The sequence below is a fragment of the Excalfactoria chinensis genome, chromosome 2 (genome assembly GCF_039878825.1).
Source record: "Excalfactoria chinensis isolate bCotChi1 chromosome 2, bCotChi1.hap2, whole genome shotgun sequence".
Taxonomy (NCBI): domain Eukaryota; kingdom Metazoa; phylum Chordata; class Aves; order Galliformes; family Phasianidae; genus Excalfactoria; species Excalfactoria chinensis.
The window spans coordinates 123,563,439-123,581,548 of record NC_092826.1 but is presented as its reverse complement, the minus strand read 5'-3'; the positions used below and the strand labels follow the sequence as shown (position 1 = coordinate 123,581,548).

General features: G+C 39.5%; 1 protein-coding gene across 4 annotated transcripts in view; it reads right to left on the bottom strand.

The window, feature by feature from the left end:
• CACNB2 (calcium voltage-gated channel auxiliary subunit beta 2) overlaps positions 1-18,110 on the bottom strand; it is a 216,754-nt gene that overhangs the window by 107,161 nt on the left and 91,483 nt on the right. The window lies entirely within an intron of this gene.

The following is an 18,110-nucleotide window of genomic DNA, read 5'->3' as shown; positions in this document are numbered from 1 at the left end:
ATCTCCCGTGTGAAAGAAAAATTAAGCTTGACCACAATAAAGGCAGAATTATTAAAGGCAGATACATTCAAATGAAGCTCAACCCCAGAGGCTTCTAAAAACAACCATCCTAAAAACAATCAAAAATAAAATAGCCATTCACCACGTTGGTAGACCGGTCCACTCAAATCATCGGTGAAACTCTCATGTTTACCATTATTGGCCTTAGTGAGTCTAAGACTTTGCAGGATTAGGGCCAACTGGCTTAAATTAAAAGTAAAGGGTAAATGCTTCTGAAGGTGTGGCAAAGAGGAATAAAGCACAGGGAGCAATGAGAAGGAAGAGCTCTGGAGAAAGAACTGCAGAGCAGCAGCTTTGTGCCCTGCTATCACTGGGACAGTAAGTGGTAATGCAGTGACTGCAGAGAGCAACACCAAGAGCAAACATATGGGGGGCTCCAGCTGCCCAGTGAGGCGGGCAAACTTCTCAGGTTATGCATAGATATTTTTATATGCACACTTGAGAAGCAAAGTCCCATCAAGTCAAAACTGGGCTGTGAGAGCTGAAAACATTTCCTATTGCCACCCCCTTAACGCTGACTGTGTAAGCAGACTGTGAAGTTGAAGGTAGCTGAAGAGGGACACTTGCTCATCTCTCAAGAACTGAGACATGACATACATATTAAGAAAAACCTCAGGCTGGCTAGCAGTTATATTAATAGGTTCCAACACATATGTTTGTAAGGTGTAGCAAAGTCAATACAAGCTTATCTTCTTTTCCTGCCCCCTGCAAAACTCAGTGAAAATGTGTTTTATTGATTTATTTATAACAGCTGCTTACCACGTCCTTAACGGTTCTGAGAGGTGGTTTTGGTTTGCCCATGGTCATTCATGTTGTTAAAAGTTTCCCACAGTTTCAGATGCCAATATTCATGCTGGATGCTCAGATGGTAAATTAAATTAAATCAGTAGAAACTTTGCTTATGATGAAAGCCAAATACTTCTCGCTCATGAAATAGATCTTTCTGTTTACATGGAAAAAATTAAGCAAGAAAGTGAAAAATTGAACACTGACAAGTGGTTGTGTAGTATAATCTGATTTCCATGTGAGATGCTTTATGAAACTGGAAATGCTGAAGCCGCTACTGTTTGAAAAATGGAGCAAACAATAAACTTCATCAATTACAGTTTCAGAAGGCTGTGAGAAGTATAGCAACTTCTGATGCAACACCGTATTAATATCTTCTTTCGCAGTACAATCACTGAGCTAGCTCCTTGGCAAATTAATATCCTTAAGAACGTAACACACACTGTGGGACACAAGTACCTTGGGGCAAATCAGAACTGAAGAATACACAATCGTAGTCCCAGCTGGAATACCAGAGTTAGCACAAAGGCAGCCTCAATTCCAGAGCCATGTATTTTGTCCTTCAGCAAGTTCTCCAGAATCCTGAAGCCAAGTCTTCAAGACTGAGCTCTCATCATGGCAAATCCTGGCATCACAACATTGAAACAAAAGAGGTTTGTACTAGAAAACACTGTAAGATGACTCAAACTGCAAACTCGGTAACGGGGAAAATTCCTGGTAATGATCATGAAGTTTCTCAATCTTCTAGACATAGAACAGACACCACTTTTTAAAAGCAGCAACAAGAACAGCACAACTACAACAGAACTTCTGTTATATATAAAAATATATAATAATTATATATATACAATATAGTGTTTTCCTCAGTAGTCTCAATCAATTTTGAATACAACTCTATGAAATTTAACTACGTTTGGACTATGAATGCTATGAAGCACAAGTTTGTAGAAGCACCAAATGCTTAAATACTCAGTTATCTATCAATAGAAACTTATTTGTGAGTGTCTGATTATACTGCATTGTATTGAGTTAGGTTTTTTGGGTTTTTTTTTTGTTTGATTGTTTTTGTGTTTTCTTTTTACCAAACCAATGTATCTGGGTTATTTTTCCATCCCTATCTGAAAAGAAGGTGGCTGTCTAAGAAAGTTTTTGTTGACAAATCAGACAATGACTTGTTAGTGGTCACAACAGGCAACATCCCAGAAGTAACAAAAGTTGAGACACGAGTAATTTTTCTCATCATCTAATTATTGTGCATCAACTGATCTATATGTGAACATGTGGGCACTCTTAGCATATGGCAAACAAATTAAGACCATTTATTGTAATTCTGCCTCATTATGGATTAAACTATGTGGCATTTGCTGATGGATAAATGCATGACTAGGCAAAGCATGATAACTTCTCAGCCCACGTATCTACAACTAGTGTACTCACAAGGAATCTTCTGTATCTCCTTGCATTTTAAAGGTAGAAATTGCATCTACTTTGTTCTGGTTATCTGAGAGACTTTGTTAGTTTTTATTCAACCATCAGGTACCTCACCAGTCTTGCACAGTGGCACAAAAGAGGAATTCATGTTACTGAGATTCCTCAGTCATCTTTTACGTACCATGACATGAATATCCCACACAAAGGCCTCAGGGTGAAGGAAGTGCTGTCCAAGCTGCTGCCTTTCCCAGCCAACCTTGGCCACCAAACCTCACCACGAAGCATAATGGTGTAACACACCAAGGGCCTCGTGAGTTTAATTTCTGTTTTGTAACAGATAGCAATAGCTACACAGTTTAATACTCTTTCAGCTCAGAAACTCAAAAGTGATCTACTTTTAAGTAACTATCTCACACTTACAACATGAATAAATATTCTTCCCCACTCAAGTAAGCACTTTAGTAACATCTAATGAAGTAGATAGGAAAAAAAAAAAAAAAAAAAAGATGGTTGTAAGATACACATGGTTGTATTTAACAGCTAAATAAAGTACTTCTTTCATTGGAGATAATTCATGTCACATTTTCCCCCTCCTCCAAAGTATAAATTTAACTCCAACCACAGTGAATAAAGGCACGCCCTCCATACATACATTTTGATTTTATACAATAGCTACAATGTTAGCTCACTGCAATCTCCTTCAATGTTAATTCCCTGAAAATGTTCTTATTGGCATGATATGAAGCCCACAAGGCTCTCTTTACTTGGCTTTAGATTAGGCCATTACATAACTGTAACATCTGGGGCCCATTTCTACTATGCAAGTTCAAACAGACACAATTGCTGCATGCACATAGTCGTTTCTGTTTAAAAGAACCATGTGTTTCACAGGAGTAGGACTGATATCTGATTCTGTTCAACTGATCATACAGTACATATTGTCTCAGAAAATGAAACATACTGCGGTCTTCTGAAACTAATATCCTTAATGTATTCTAGTGTATTTTTTATCTCTGTGCTCTGCAAATTCATTTCCATCCCTGCATAGGGGATAAAAACCACAGCAGACCACTGTTGCTACAGCTAGAACTACTAGAAGGGAAAAGGTCCGAGGTCAGTACATTTCCCTTATATTACTCACTATACCATGCAAATTCTAGACTCAACTGTGATCTTGCACTGGAGATGGCAAAGCAACCTAATCTAAGGTATGAAAGCCAAACTACCACCCTGTACCCCAAATCAAGCAATTGTCAATGTGTGGGCAAATGTGCATCAGTGAATGTGCAGCTCCCTGGTGAAGTTGGAAGAGACTGCTGCAAATCAACAAAAAATCATCATACAACAGACTGTAATTTAACGTGATGACTGAGAAGTATGGTGAGCTGCTATACAGTTCCTTGATAGCTTTTTCCCTAGTGAAGAACAATTACTATTTCTTGTTGATACATTTTTTATCTAGCAGCATTAAAAATATCACCAAAGGATACCGATATACATCCTTGTAACTGCACAAACAATAAAATAGTAAGAGGATTATCACTAAAACCTTCTTAAGAGCTCCCTACTACTGTTACAGGAAAAGAAAAAAGTGCCTTGTCTTGCTGAATACTGGATGAGACAGAGCTACTATTCAGTAAGGTGCACACATTACTGTGAATCTGGGAGCACTCTTCAGATTCCATCCTGTAAGGGCTTGTCAAGAATAGGCCAGTAAAACAATATGTTGAAGTGACTACAAATAAATGTATTTCAAAGTTATTTGTAAAAACTTTATCAATACACTAAAAGAGCGTCCACTCCGACTTCACACTACTGATTATTTCAAATTTATCACACACTACACAAGTCTGTGAGGTTATCTTTTTATACTGATAGGAGTTACAGCTAATTGGAGCAGAATTCAGAAATTTCAGTGATCCTTCTCAGACACTGCCACAAAAGCAGTCTCCACAAATCCATCTAAAAGGAACTGGACTTAGTAACTCACAGCTCAACACTACTTTTCTGGATTAGGAAAGCAATTACTTGCCAAATGAGATTTATAAATAGGCTCAAGAAAATAGAATGTAACTCAGTAAAAACAAAAGGGAAAAAAAAAAAAAAAAAAAAAAAAAAAAAAGGAAAAAAAAACAAACAACTCTTTTTCTTATAAATTAGGAGAAGTATGACAAAAACGTCTTCATAGCCAGGTTGAATTAAAATATATTATATTCAGAGCTTACTTTAGAAGAAGATTATCAAGACTGTAAAACACAGCAATCAAGCATTTGGCCAGCTTTAATCGAATTCTCCTCGCCTACCTAATCATATTTTGATTTCCACAGAGCTCCTACACTTTTCAGCAAGGAGAATGTTTACTGAGGAACTTCTTTATTTATATGTTTGCTCCCTTTGTTCTCCTCAGTGTTTGGGCCCCAGGCCTCCTTTATTGCTCTGACGATTGTGTTATTAACTTGTTTGAACTTTCTGAGATGCTCATCACCAGCATTCTATATAGCTTCAAAAAGAATTTATTTGTACACTGACAGCAGTGAGATCCCCTTGCAAGGCCTTATAAGTCTTTTTTAAGGCATGCAAAAATACATCATGAGCTTTCAACATGACCAAATCTACACAGATGGTCGGAACTTTCCTGTAGTTTTTCCCTCTGATGCACAATGAGTTGCATATGCATGCACAAGGTGAAAAGCATCTCTCAGTTGGGGAAATCACACCTTTAGCCTGGGGATAGCTGAGTCCCCAGACTGACAAAAGATCAAGGGAAAATGGCTACAGCTGGCACTAAGAGGGTTGAAATCCTTCTTTTGCACAGTTTTTCACAGCCTCTGCATCAAGCTATAAAGAAATCAGAAACAGTCAAACAAATTCAGTAGGTAAAGCTATATCGCCTGTTGTGACAGGAGACTTCACAATACTGTCACAGTCTTCAAAGTGTTGTGAGCAGAAGAAAGGTCTTTACAGTAGAAAGAAGGTGATAATTAGTGGGTACAACAGAATTCAGATGCAGATTAACCCCTCTAGGCAGAAGCGTCCCTACTGTTGCATTTTATCTTAATCAGTCCTGTGGAAAGGCAGGAGGAAGACCTTGAGCCATCACAACCATCTCCTGTGAAAGTTCATAGGCTGTATTCCTCCTCAGTAAATTATAGAATCACAGAATGACAGAATCACCGAGGTTGGAAAAGACCCACATCATCCAGTCCAACCATTCACCCATCACCAACAGTTTTCACAAGACCATGTCCCTCAACACAACATCCAAACACTCTTTGAACACCTCCAGGGTCCCTGACTCCACCACCTCCCTGGGCAGCCCATTCCACTGCATGACCACTCTTTCAGAGAAGTTCACATGACAGAACTTAACCCAAAAAGCAGGTTCTTGCAACACAAATACATACAGAGCCAGCAAATGCATATTAAATAAACCTTAAATAAAGTACTACCATTGCAGTTCTTTCAAATTCCACAGAGAATACACCATACTGTGGAAAGGCATCGTTACACGCTTGCTTTGTGCTTATATTTCCCTGTATTTCTGCTCCTGGCTACAACTGGTAACTTAGTTAAGCCTTTCCTCTAAGTTCATACAGCATATTTTATGTCAAGTGCCAAGTTAGCAGATGAAAGGGAGAAATAGAGAACAAAAGAATACACACTGAGTTTTTCAGCTCCAAAGTTAGCTTAAAGGCTGAACTGAAACTTAACTCTCAGGATACATGATGAGGGCTAAGCTGCCCCAGCGGCTTCAGGGCTGAGAGATGCCTGCAAAATCTCAAGGACTTCCAGGAAAGGGAGTTGGTATTAAATAAAGTTTCCTTTTCATTGCTTTTATGTGTGTTTTTTTTTTTAAACATTGGTTCTTGGTTTTGTGATCAAGGGCTGACTTACCTATTGCTCTGGTAAAATAAAAAGCCACCTCTTGTTTTGTTAAAGTAGTCCTCTTAAGGGACTATACTCAGAGAAAAACAAAAGAAAAAACAAAAGATACGCAAGGAACTGGTGTACATTTACATTAAACTACATAGGTCACTATGAATGTTTTACTGTCAAATACCAGGTTATGGGAAGGAGATTTCCCGGAGCATTATGCAGGGCTCTTCACCACAAACCAGGCAGCAGAGTAGCAGCCCATGATGGCGGGAGCTGCCCAGAAGGTCACATTATCTCAGCAAACAGAGACTTCAGCTGATAGCATTATTTTATTTTCCTCCCTAATTCATTTATTTCCCATGATTACTTCCTTAATATTCTCCAAGAGCCAAGTACATGACATACCCTGCTTTTAAACCTGATTTTGCCCATAACCAGAAGTAATAGTAGACAGTGCACTTCCTGTTCAATGTGGTTGCATAGAGAATTTCAGTATTTTGTTTGAAAAGTTTCACTTTCAGAATAAAACATAGTTGTAGAAAGTACTATTTTTTAAAAGAAGAATAATACGGAGAACAACCAGAAGAACCAGATTTTTTTAAAACTGAGGAATACCAATTATTGCATTTCCGAGAAGCTGTACAGTAAACCAATAAAAGTATGCCACAGAAAATGCTGCTGCCCTGTAAATTATCAAGCACAACAGGAGTTACAAATGCTTGCAAAACATAACCTTGGCTATGCAAATGCCTATCTTTTATACAAGGGCAAAGCCAGCAGCAGTTTCTGAAGGAACCTGGAGGGATGTCCAAGGGCTGGAAAAAGACCAGGACATTTCCTCCTTCAACTCCTGGTGCAGTCCTAACAGTCAGCAGCAGAATTACTGCAAAGCCTCAGAGGATAAATCAGCAGCTGTAGAACAGGCCATTACTCCTGACTTCTTGTACTGGAGACCAATAAATCCAACATGCCTGGACCATTCTCCCACACTGAAGCCAGCTGGCTTGGAGTTGCCAAACCCATGGTATTAAGCTAATGCTCTTCCCCTTCAGAAGAGAATGGCTGAGGCCAAGCTGCCCTGCGGAAATACTAAGTGGCCTGTGCTCTCTCATGAATGATGCCAAAGAACTGTTTGGAAGACCACAAGGTAGCCTAGGCCAAACACAGGCTGGGGACCACTCTGACAACAGTGGCTGAACTGTGCCAGGAACCCCCTGACACTCCCCAGCTCCTGAGGACAGGAACAGCCTCACTGCCAGAGAGCTACAGGCAGAGCAAGGCCCCATTTATGGCCTTAAAGTTACTTTTAGGCACATGCCAGATGTCATTTCACCACCATTCTTAAGCCAACTTGAATATTTTCATTTTATAGCCTCACATGCTCATCTAGAGCTCCCTTTCCATCCATGGCATGAGCCCAGACATTCACCATCCCATTGAAACTCCATGGATCCTCTCAGCAGCTCTCCTACACCCAGGGCACCAGCCATGCTGGCCTTTGGCAGTAAGGGAGGCCTACAGCCACGCTGAACATCTTGCACCACTGATATAGCCTGGGATCTTGCCCTCAGTCTGAGCACTGCTGGTAGCTCTAGTGGTTTGCTTATGTATCTTCTCTTTCTATCAAAAGCCCTGTTAAGTTATTTAACTCCATTAAGCTTTGGTAAAATATGTAAGTAGAGATTTACGAAACCAAACTGTCCAACACAGTGCTGACATTTAACTGCCCTGTTAGTTTAATGCACATGATGTTGGTTTAAGGACTGGGTTAATCCACATCTATTATACTTGCAGGTGTTTGCACATTTCAGATTGCTGATGGCATCCATTAAAAATAAACCAATCAACTAACTAACCAATAAACCATCTACCTTACTGCAACTAGGGTGATTACCGTGAACCTCTTCAAGGCATATTTTCACTTCCCCTTGACAATCACTATTTCCCTCTCCTTGCCTTTTCACAACCAACTTCATAAACCATTTAAGACAGCCAAAATTTAGATAACTATCATGTAATACGAGTAAAGGCGTATGTTCCCCTTGTGTCATCAGGATAATATTACAAGCGTACTGGCTCTAGACAATTGTGCTTATTCCCAGAGAAGAAGCAAGGCAGCACCAGACCTACAGAACAGAAAGCTACACCTCACAGCATGCAGGGCTGCTCTGAGTATGTAAGCCATAGAGAAAATGGTGTGTGTGTGTTTTTTTTTTCTCTTTGCTAGTTAATTTTTGTTTATTCTTGGCCGATAAAAGGTTTCAGTGGCGCAGCAAATCAAACCTACTAAATCTGCATGCATCAGCTCCAGAGAGCGGTCAGAAGCAGAAAGTAATCAGAGACAGGAATTAAGAGAATGATTTTGTGTCCCAGATCTGGTGGCTGCCACAGGATTGCTGGGCAGTCCTATTTAGACAAGAGGCTGCTGGAAAGAAGATTCTAGAAACAAACAGACAAACCAACAAACAACAAATGTGTAAGTTCCACTTCCTATTTCTGGTACAAAACAGACACTTCATGTTTTGTTCCTGTTGTAGAGAGGCGAATACACAATAGAAAAGAACCAATGTAAATTATAGAAGCAATTAGGATACTTGTGTAACAGAAATAAAAGAGAAAGGGATTAAGAAAGGAGAATTAAGTAAATAACAGGGATATTTTAAAAAGTATAGTTTTCCTGAAGAAACTATTTTGACTCTGAAGCAAAGAGCCGAGAAGGAAGAAATGGGGGAAAAAGACACCAGTGGGGTCAGAAAAGCACAGCACTCCGCACCTCCTGCTACTATGCAAAGCTGCACAGTGCTCCATGTCCCCCTGCCCAGGCAAGTCCCCCTGCCTGCCCCAATAAGAGGCGAGGGGAGGGCAGGTGGGGGGGGGGAGGGGGGGAGGTAAGAGGGCCTCCACATTTCTAAGCTGCTGGAAGGCAGAGAAACACAGAATTCATCTTCTACATGCTGTAGACACTGATGACTTATTGTACATAGGTGGAAATGTCTATTGAGACTATAACTACATAAATACATAGATACTTAAGTATTGGGTTTGAATTTTGAATCACATTTTCTTTTATTTGTAATGCATAGAAGTCAGGCACGAAGCACTCGGTTGTGTTTTTCAGTCAGTGTTGCTTTCCATGCATTGTTCACATTACAGGAAATGCATTAAAACAGAGTTTTACGGTGTCTGACAGCAGCAAGCCCTGAGCTACAGACACAGAGCCAGCAGTCAGTTGCGTCTGACCATTAGGACACCTAATATTGGTTTGGCACATCTCAAAACATTAAAATCTCAACCATAACACCTCAGAAAAGTTTATAAATCAAATGATTTTTTTTTAAATTGGATTATTCGGATTACTTCAGTTTTAAATGAAAATTGCTTATTTCTAAAGCCACCTTTTTCTTTTTCTTTTTTTTTTTTTTTTCTTTTTTTCCAACAGGGGCTGTCATTCAAACTGGTTTAAAAGCTCACTTTCATCTGGATTAATATCTTTGCTGTCTTCTCCCTGCTTCCAACTTCTGTCACTCACCCACATCATCATCCTGTTCTCCTCTGTATCACTGTATGTTCTCTCAATATTTTGTTTTTCTTTTCCTAATTAATATGATTTTCCCTTCACAGTCTTTTAATCCACATCATTTGGTATTATTGTTTTCCTGTACTCACAATCCACAAAAGCCAGCCAGACAAACAAAGCCTGCAAGGAACCCTGCTCTCAATCCTACTTTCTCCAAAAACCTAGGAAAGCAGAAATTCACCAAAGAGGTGAATCAACTGGCAGTGCCAGACCTGAATAAATGCCTGAAACCTCTCCTGAGATCTGTCAGGGAGAGTAATTTCCTTTTATTATTTTATTTTATATATTTTAATACCTCTATTTCTGCCTTAAAGCTGCTTTGCTGAACATTTTACAACAGGTCTCTTCTGGTGAGGGGTTCAGAGCCAGCCTCTCCCCTTGGTGACATGGGTTGGTGAGGAAGGACACGCATGAGAACAAGAAACAGGTATTGATTTGGGTCAGACCCATTATTTTTGGAAATAGAGGCAGAAGAGTAGGCTTGCTGCTACCAACGTAATTCCAGTTTTTCCCTTTCTTTGCACATAGTTGATTTGCTTAAAGAATGCAGAAGTGCCATTCCAAAACCATCAGCGAGATTACTAATCCAGTGAGGGGAATTCCCATAGAAAGCAAAAAAACTAACTTTCCACTGGACTCATTATTTTTCCAACTTCATCTTATTGTCTGAGCAAATTCAGCTACAGTCCCAGTGTGAGGAGCCCTTTAGACCCAGAGCTTTCTCCATTGCAGAAGTTATTCAACCTGATTGGCCAAGGCAGTGTATGGAGGCTTGGCTCCAATTCTTAAGCCATCTCCTTCAGCATAGCACCTTGGACAAATGAAGCGGCAGGCATCTGTCCTGGCGTTGTTCTGTGCATGAGAGCAGTCTCCTGCCCACCCATCCCAGCGTGCCTCGCAGTGATTGTTTCTTCCTAAGGAGATTTAGGCAGTTTGCGTCAATCAAGGATTTAACGAGAGACAGAAATGCCATCCGCTCTGAGCACAAACAGCTGCCAGCACCTTCCTTGATGATCTCAGGGTGCATGGGCGGCTGGCAAAAACTATCAAAGTTAGTCATTTCTGGTGTATTTGCCACTTTGAAACATACAAATTAATCCTGTATTTAAATCATAGGGTTGATTTTAAAGGACCTCATCTTTTTTTTTTTCCTCCCAGTAGAATAAATATTTAGAATTATTATAAACTCTTACATAAAAAAATGGGAATTCTTAAGAACATCAGTGTTAAATGCTCAGAATAAATACTGAATTGAATGTAGAATAATTTTAAAAAGAAAAATATACGCCGGTTAAAGTAGTCATTAAATTCCTCCAACAGCCTAAACGAGAATAGGAATGTATCTCAAATCCCAAGCTATCCTATAAGTCTGCGGGGTATATCTCAAACACTTTCAGAAGTGCAATCAGCATTCATACCTGGCTTGAAGCCTTGTCATATCATCTTTTTTTCTTCAGGAAATGAATAAATAATACTGATAAAAATAACTTGAAATCAATTGTTTCAGAATGAAATATCAACACAAAATAAACCTGATACTGCAAGCGAAAAAAAACCCCATACTTCTGCTTTCTAAACCTGGTTATGATCAACACATATTTGCAGGCTGGACAGTTACATAATTATGAATTCTTTAGACACTGGTCCATTCATTCCCATAATGAACTTGAGGAAATCAGCACAAGATTAGCAGTTTGCTCTGCAATCGATCCTCCTCTCATTAGCTCAGAGCTAATTTCTCCTCCTCCCTCCCATCCACACTCTTCAACAACAGCACACACGGGTAATTTCTAAAAGAAGAAATGGGTAAAAAAAAAAAAAATGGCCCAGATTCTATTTTAAATAAGATGTTTGGTTTCTCCCACTGAGCACCATTAACGCCGTCACACTAATCCTTTTAGCAGCACTTCCAAAAGTTGGGTTCATGGTGTTGGAAGCTTATTACAATTATAGTGCCTCTTAACACTTGAACTTTTGATCTAATTTCTTAACCATAGTAAAGACACACAGATCACAAGAACATTATTGAATGTAACAGTATTACCATTATTTAATCAGCTCCAACTTCTTCCAGCCTCTTGAAGTGCAATGCAATTGCATATTATATTCTGCATTTGAACAGATACAAAAGTCAAAGCAGTGTCATTGAGTATTTTTTTTCTGACACTGTTTAATAGCAGTCTGGGAATATTCTAGGGTTGGGTTTGTCCATCATAACTTCTTCCTATGTCCTTCTGCTCTCGGATCTTGAGCATCAAGACTTGCTCTGAGCTCCTTTCTATCCTCCCAGGCAGGAATGGCTGTTAGACCAGTCAGCCTAAGCCACAGACTGAATGCCCATTTACCTCTCTGTGGCTTCCCTGAAAGCTTTCTTGCTTTTCTGAAAAAGCCCTATGAAAGTATTCAAAGGAAACTTTTCTATATCAAAGAATGTTTTCAAAACCCTTAGAAACTCCAGGTACTGCACACAGGATAATATTGCTGGGTTACTTAGACCAAATCAAAGCCAGACATCTCTCTTGAAAGCAGGGTTTGAAACATACACCACGTTTCTGTAAACAAAACTCCAACACGCTTAGTTGAACAATTTTGTCAGAACATCATCTAATTATCTTCCCCCCTTTTCCCCCCCAACCATTTTTTTTTTTCCTATTTAAGAGTTTAGAGACCACTCCTACCAGGGAAAAATAATATCTCAAACACACCACAGAGATTTAAAAATAAAACAGCAACTGCTGGCATAGTTCTTGCCCTCACTTATGCTCCCACAACCCTAATTACCACAGGGCAGAATCTGGCCCCCTGTGCAAGCCCTGCTTAATCCCTGTCCTGTATTCTGCCACACCAGAAGGTTATTCCTTGAAACACTCCCAGTAAGCCGGATAATTCTAGAAATGACATTTCAATGCCACTGGATCAGTTCGTCTAGTGCTGCAATTTTATTTCCAAGCCTTTTCCCTTCAACTGTGTTTATATCGCAACATAGAAATGGTGACTATAACTTTATTGAGAAAGATATATAAAAAACAGATGAGTACTTCGGTCTTTACATTAGGACATCATTCCCCACATAGCCCAGTCTTTACAAGCACAGCATCTTCACTCATGCTTTTGATGTCTACAGGGTAGGCTACAAATAACAAAACGTGAGCTAGAGAGTACCAGACAGTGTCCAAATTGATGTGCTGGTCAGTTAAAAATTTCAAAACCATTTGTTTAGCATGTTAGGACTGCATAAAAATAGGCCCTGGTGCATCTATATTAGAGCAGCTGTTTAGGCAATATTTGCCTCCTGGCTCCCAGAAAGGACCCGCAAGAGCAGAGTAACACAGGGAGAAGTAAGCTCTGAGAATCTCCCAGGCTGGTGGGGCAGAGCAGGGAAAGTTGGGGTTAGGTCACAACATTGTCCCATCAGCTTAAGGCCATCCTGTACCTCCTGCCTGAGCTGCACTTAGGGCTCATTATCTCTAACCCTGGATATAAATAAAGCTGGGGGTTTAGCACAGGAAACTAAGCTTTGTGATATAAATAAAACCAGATTCTGCATGCAAATAGGTCTTCTCTGTTAAATTAAGACAAATATTTCCAAGTTCATCTCTTGTTGTGCTGGCTCTGTAACCTGCATGGAATAAAAGGCCATCTGCACTGCTGCAGCCTCAGGGGAAAGTACCATCATCATTCCCATACTCTAATTTCAGTCTATGATTTCCCACTCATGCCATGCAGGATTTATACAGGGTTAACTTCTGCATGAGGCCGAATGCTCTGTTCAGCCATGCAGGCAGGAGAGGAGGGGCAGCCCCAGTTGCAGTTGCTCCTTTTCGAATCCACATCCCTGCAGAACAGGCATCTCCCAGCAGAGCTGAAAGCAGACTGCTCGGCTGGTACCAGTGCCAGGATAGCAGCATTAAGCAGATACCTACGCCTCTATTTTTCAGGATATTCCTGTCCTTGTGTAAAATTGCATTATTATTTATCCTCCTCAGAACAACTTGGTACCATTAAAAGACGGCTGATTTTGTTATATCTAGTTTCTAATTTCACTTACATTTCTTATGTAAAAGAAGTGTCTTGCTCTTGACACAAACAAGAAGAGCTGAGCTCCTAGGACTGAGATCCCAGAATATCTCTGCCTTGTTCCCCTGCCATTCTTCATCTGAAAGCTACAGAGCAGGCACAGACAGGAGAAAGGCACCAAAGAAAGACTTAAAACTCACAATAGATTGAGCCCCAAGTGGAGATGAAGCTGAATAAAATAAAACTAATGAACAAGTAGCTGTAAAAAACGTATGGAAAAGCAGCAGATTTCAAGCACCTGCTTTGTTGGTCTGTAAACCAAGAATGCAATGCTGAAGATTGTGTTCCCCCACTCCTCTGTTTTCACAGTTTCTTCAAGACTATTTTCATAAAAGGGTCAAAGAAGCCATCACATTACAGTGGTTCAATCTTTAGTTATTCTCTACTATTTAGTGGCATAGTACTGTCTGAGCTACATAGATTTTTATGTTATACATTGCTATTTTTACTACGCCGCTTATTATAACAAGTGCACAACTTTGCTGAAGATTGCTAAGGCCTGATTTAATGTCATTGTTTGAGGAGCTGTTGTGAGCCGCAGAGAAGGGCACCCTGGCAGCATTCATTTCCCCTAACCAGTGATTGTGTGGCTGGCCTCTTGGGCTCCAACAGAGAAAAACAGACCTCCACAGGAGAAAGTACATCTGATGTGTACAAAAGTCCTATCACAACATTGGAGAAACATCTCTGTTGGGTACGCAACAAGGCAGGAAAACAATAACCTCAGGTTGTACCAGGGAAGGATCAGCTTGGATATTAGGAGAAATATGGAGAAAGAGTGGTGAGACATTGGAACAGGATGCCCAAGGAGGTGAGGATCACTGTCCCAGGAAGTGTTCAAGAACTGTGGAGATGTGGCACTGAGGGATGTGTTTTAGCAGACGTGGTGGTGATGGGTTGGTGGTTGCACTGAATGATATTAGTGATCTTTTCCAACCTCAATGATTCTAGGATTCTATCTTTCTAATATGGCTGCCTGAATATTCATTTCCAGGAGCAGGGGCCAAATCAATGCCTTGTAGTAACATTCTACAATGATTTAAACAATACCAACATTATATTTTTGTTGCTGTTTGCGTTTACTGAAATGCAAGTACAAAATGAAAACTGGACTTAACAGAATTAGAAGTGTAAAATTTGGCTTCTGATGCAGGACTGAATTTCAAGAAACTTCTGAGTTAAGATTGTAAGTTATTAAGTGCAACCCCTTATCATAAACTTACGCTTATTTGGACTTGGGTGAGCCATGAACACACTGATGATTTTTCCTTCCCCAGTAACAGTTACACATATCTCTCATCTACCCACCAGCCGAGATTTTAATTTCAGTCTATACGATAGAGTCATTACTGCAGTTGATATTAATTGATAATCAAATATAAAAGTACCTGAAGCACAGAAAGACAAAACTAGCCTTTTTATTCCCACCAGACAAGAACTGAGACCTGGTTATAGGGCTTTATGTTTACCTTTTTGCTTGCCCTATACATAATAAGAGACCTTACCAACCACAATAGCAATTTGTCATCAGCCCCTCTGTTTTTCAAATGGTAGTGTTTGATTATATGCAAAATATTATTAAGCAAAATAACATATTCAATGATTTGTATAAACATCTTCCATGGTGTGCACAAAGCCCAGCAGCTCTGATTTTCGTTACCCATGCATAAATAAAAGCAAAATTATCTGAAAGACTTGCACTTCACAATTTAACCAAAAACCCTTTACAGGGTAGAGGATTAGGTTATCACTTCCAGAAATACTGAAAAAACACACACAAAAAAACCAAAATCAATTTAAAATAATTTGTTGAAAACCTTATATGAAAATGTTGTGTCTCTCAAATAAAGTTTACAGTAGGAAAGAATATACGATATAAGATGATAATAAACTGACATGAAATGTCATGACATTTTTAGTATGAAATTCTTAAACCTTGGGAGATTTGTACCTTTTGACCTCAGTTGTGAATGGGATACTTGTAACTACAGTTACAATGGGACAAATCAACAGATGATGTTCCTTGCAAATGGTAGTAACCATTTAAAAATGTTTTTAGAATTCTGGACTATTTCAAATACAGAAGTATTTGTATATTTGGATAACACTCAGATTTTTCAAGACTCAATTTAAAATAAGAACTCAATTAAAAATCCAGTTCACAACATTACAAAACACTTTCAGAACTTTACAATAATTAAAGTAATTTAAAATACTTTGCCTAATCTGATCTAAAATTAAACTTCCAGTTACTTTTAGAAGCCCACAGTGAGTAGCTATCATTGCCCTGAACTTAGAGAAGTTTAACTGTTTTCTCTTTTGTACAGCCTGCCTATTTAAACTGTATGTTAAAGTGCTGTAGTCTAAGTGACTGTGCTACAGCAATGGAAAGGTAGGTTCCCTGTCAGAGAGGATGACTTTCTTCTGATTTAGTCAACAATTAGAAGATGAGATGGTAAGGAAGAAAATGACTTGTATGACCTTTGCCTTCTTGCACTATTGGGTCTAGCCTATTTAAATACTTCATTTAAAGTAACCTCTTTAAACAGTGCAGCTTTTATTTAGACCGTAAGCTGCTCGAGCCAGACAGGTTTCCAACCTGCCTTCTGTATGACGTGCACATCAGTGACAAATGAAAATCAAACTAGTCAAGGAGATCTGCAATGTAATGCGATAATTTGAACATAAGAGTTATAATTAAATCGCTAAGAGGAAATCACTTAGTGTGAAGCCTTAAATATTTACAATTTGAAGGAAACAAGAAAAATTAAATAAAATAACATTAGAAGAAATTAACCAACAAAATTGATCCTGTTGTCATCTCATGGAAACAACCACAAAATTTGCGAACTTATCGAAAGTGGAAGTTAATCACCCTGATTCTGATTTTATCTTTCACTTTATTTACAACTTTTCCAGAATGACTTCGTTTAGTTGTTGTTGTTTTTCAATATATATTTTGAACTTGTGAAAATCAAATTCACAACAGCTTTTGGATAGCAGTGCCTTTGAGATCCTACACTATGTACCCAGTTGTTGCTTAGTAGGAAGTTAGCAGAAATTATGTCATCACCCCTATGCTAAATAAGTTGAACAGCATTTGAGGTTAAGCAGAGTATGGTCCTTAGTGTAGCCTGCTGCCTCATGCCGGAAGGCACAGAGCGCAGTGCAGGAAAGAGCCTTGAGGCATTACTGTAATCCACAGAGGTTAAAGTAGGAAAGTTAAAATTATTTAATACATTTTAAGCCCATAGTACAGTAAATGGTTTGTTGCTAGGAAGCAATGCTGGCTAAAAATACAGCTCCTGTTAATATGCTGACTCGATGTCTAAAATATGCCAGAAGCAGGTCTCGCTCAAGTTGTTTCTCACATGCTTCCTTAGGTTCAACAGTCTCCAGTTCATATCCACAAACATATGAAGCTCATATACTCCTGGACCTGGCGGTTATCTCTGTCGAGGATGAGGCATGCTGAAAAGATTATGGATTTTTACTAACACTTTGTCAGGAGTGCTTGCACCACTGAGAAAACAACTAAAACCACCAAGAAATTATTGGTTGTAAAGTTCTGACCTCTTTCTAACAGTGGACTGACCACCATGATGGGAGGCATTCCCCTCTGACATGCAGAGCCCAGAACAGCTGTCTGAGTCCCCTGGGGACCACAGAGCGCAGGACACAGTCCCACACCCTGCCCTGTGCGCTGATACACAGCCAGCAATAACCAGCACGTGCTCAGTTCTGTGAAAACAGAACTCAGCTTTCCTACCTGGCTTGCTTATTCATGCAAGATAAGCATGAGAAACCTCCAAAACATGAAGCAGTTCAGGGAAGTTGCACCCATTCATTTAGAGATCTCATCAGTTCCCAAATGACTCTGGACCAGTAACAAAGCACACCAGAACACTGCTTGTAGGGGATGAAAGTGCCATGAGAACCTTGACATGGGGAATCCAGTCCTTATAGGAGACCCTGAACAATGTCTCAGCTTTACACTTCGTGGAACAGATCCTCTCAGTCACACTTGAAAGGATTAGGAATGTACTGATGGAAGAACAAAATAAATAGCCCCAGGCACACAATTCCAAAGGCAGCACAGATTGCTGTACATAACATACAAACCTTGATATCAAACTTTTACAGCACCTGTTCATTCTATGTTAAATCTTTACTGAAAGCATTCTTCAAGTACACTTTGACACAAAACCCGAGCTTCTATTGGCTGTAAAGTATCCCTGATAATGAACATACAAGCAGAAACTGACAACGGCCTTAAAGCAGCCTGTCAAAAACTTACTAAAAT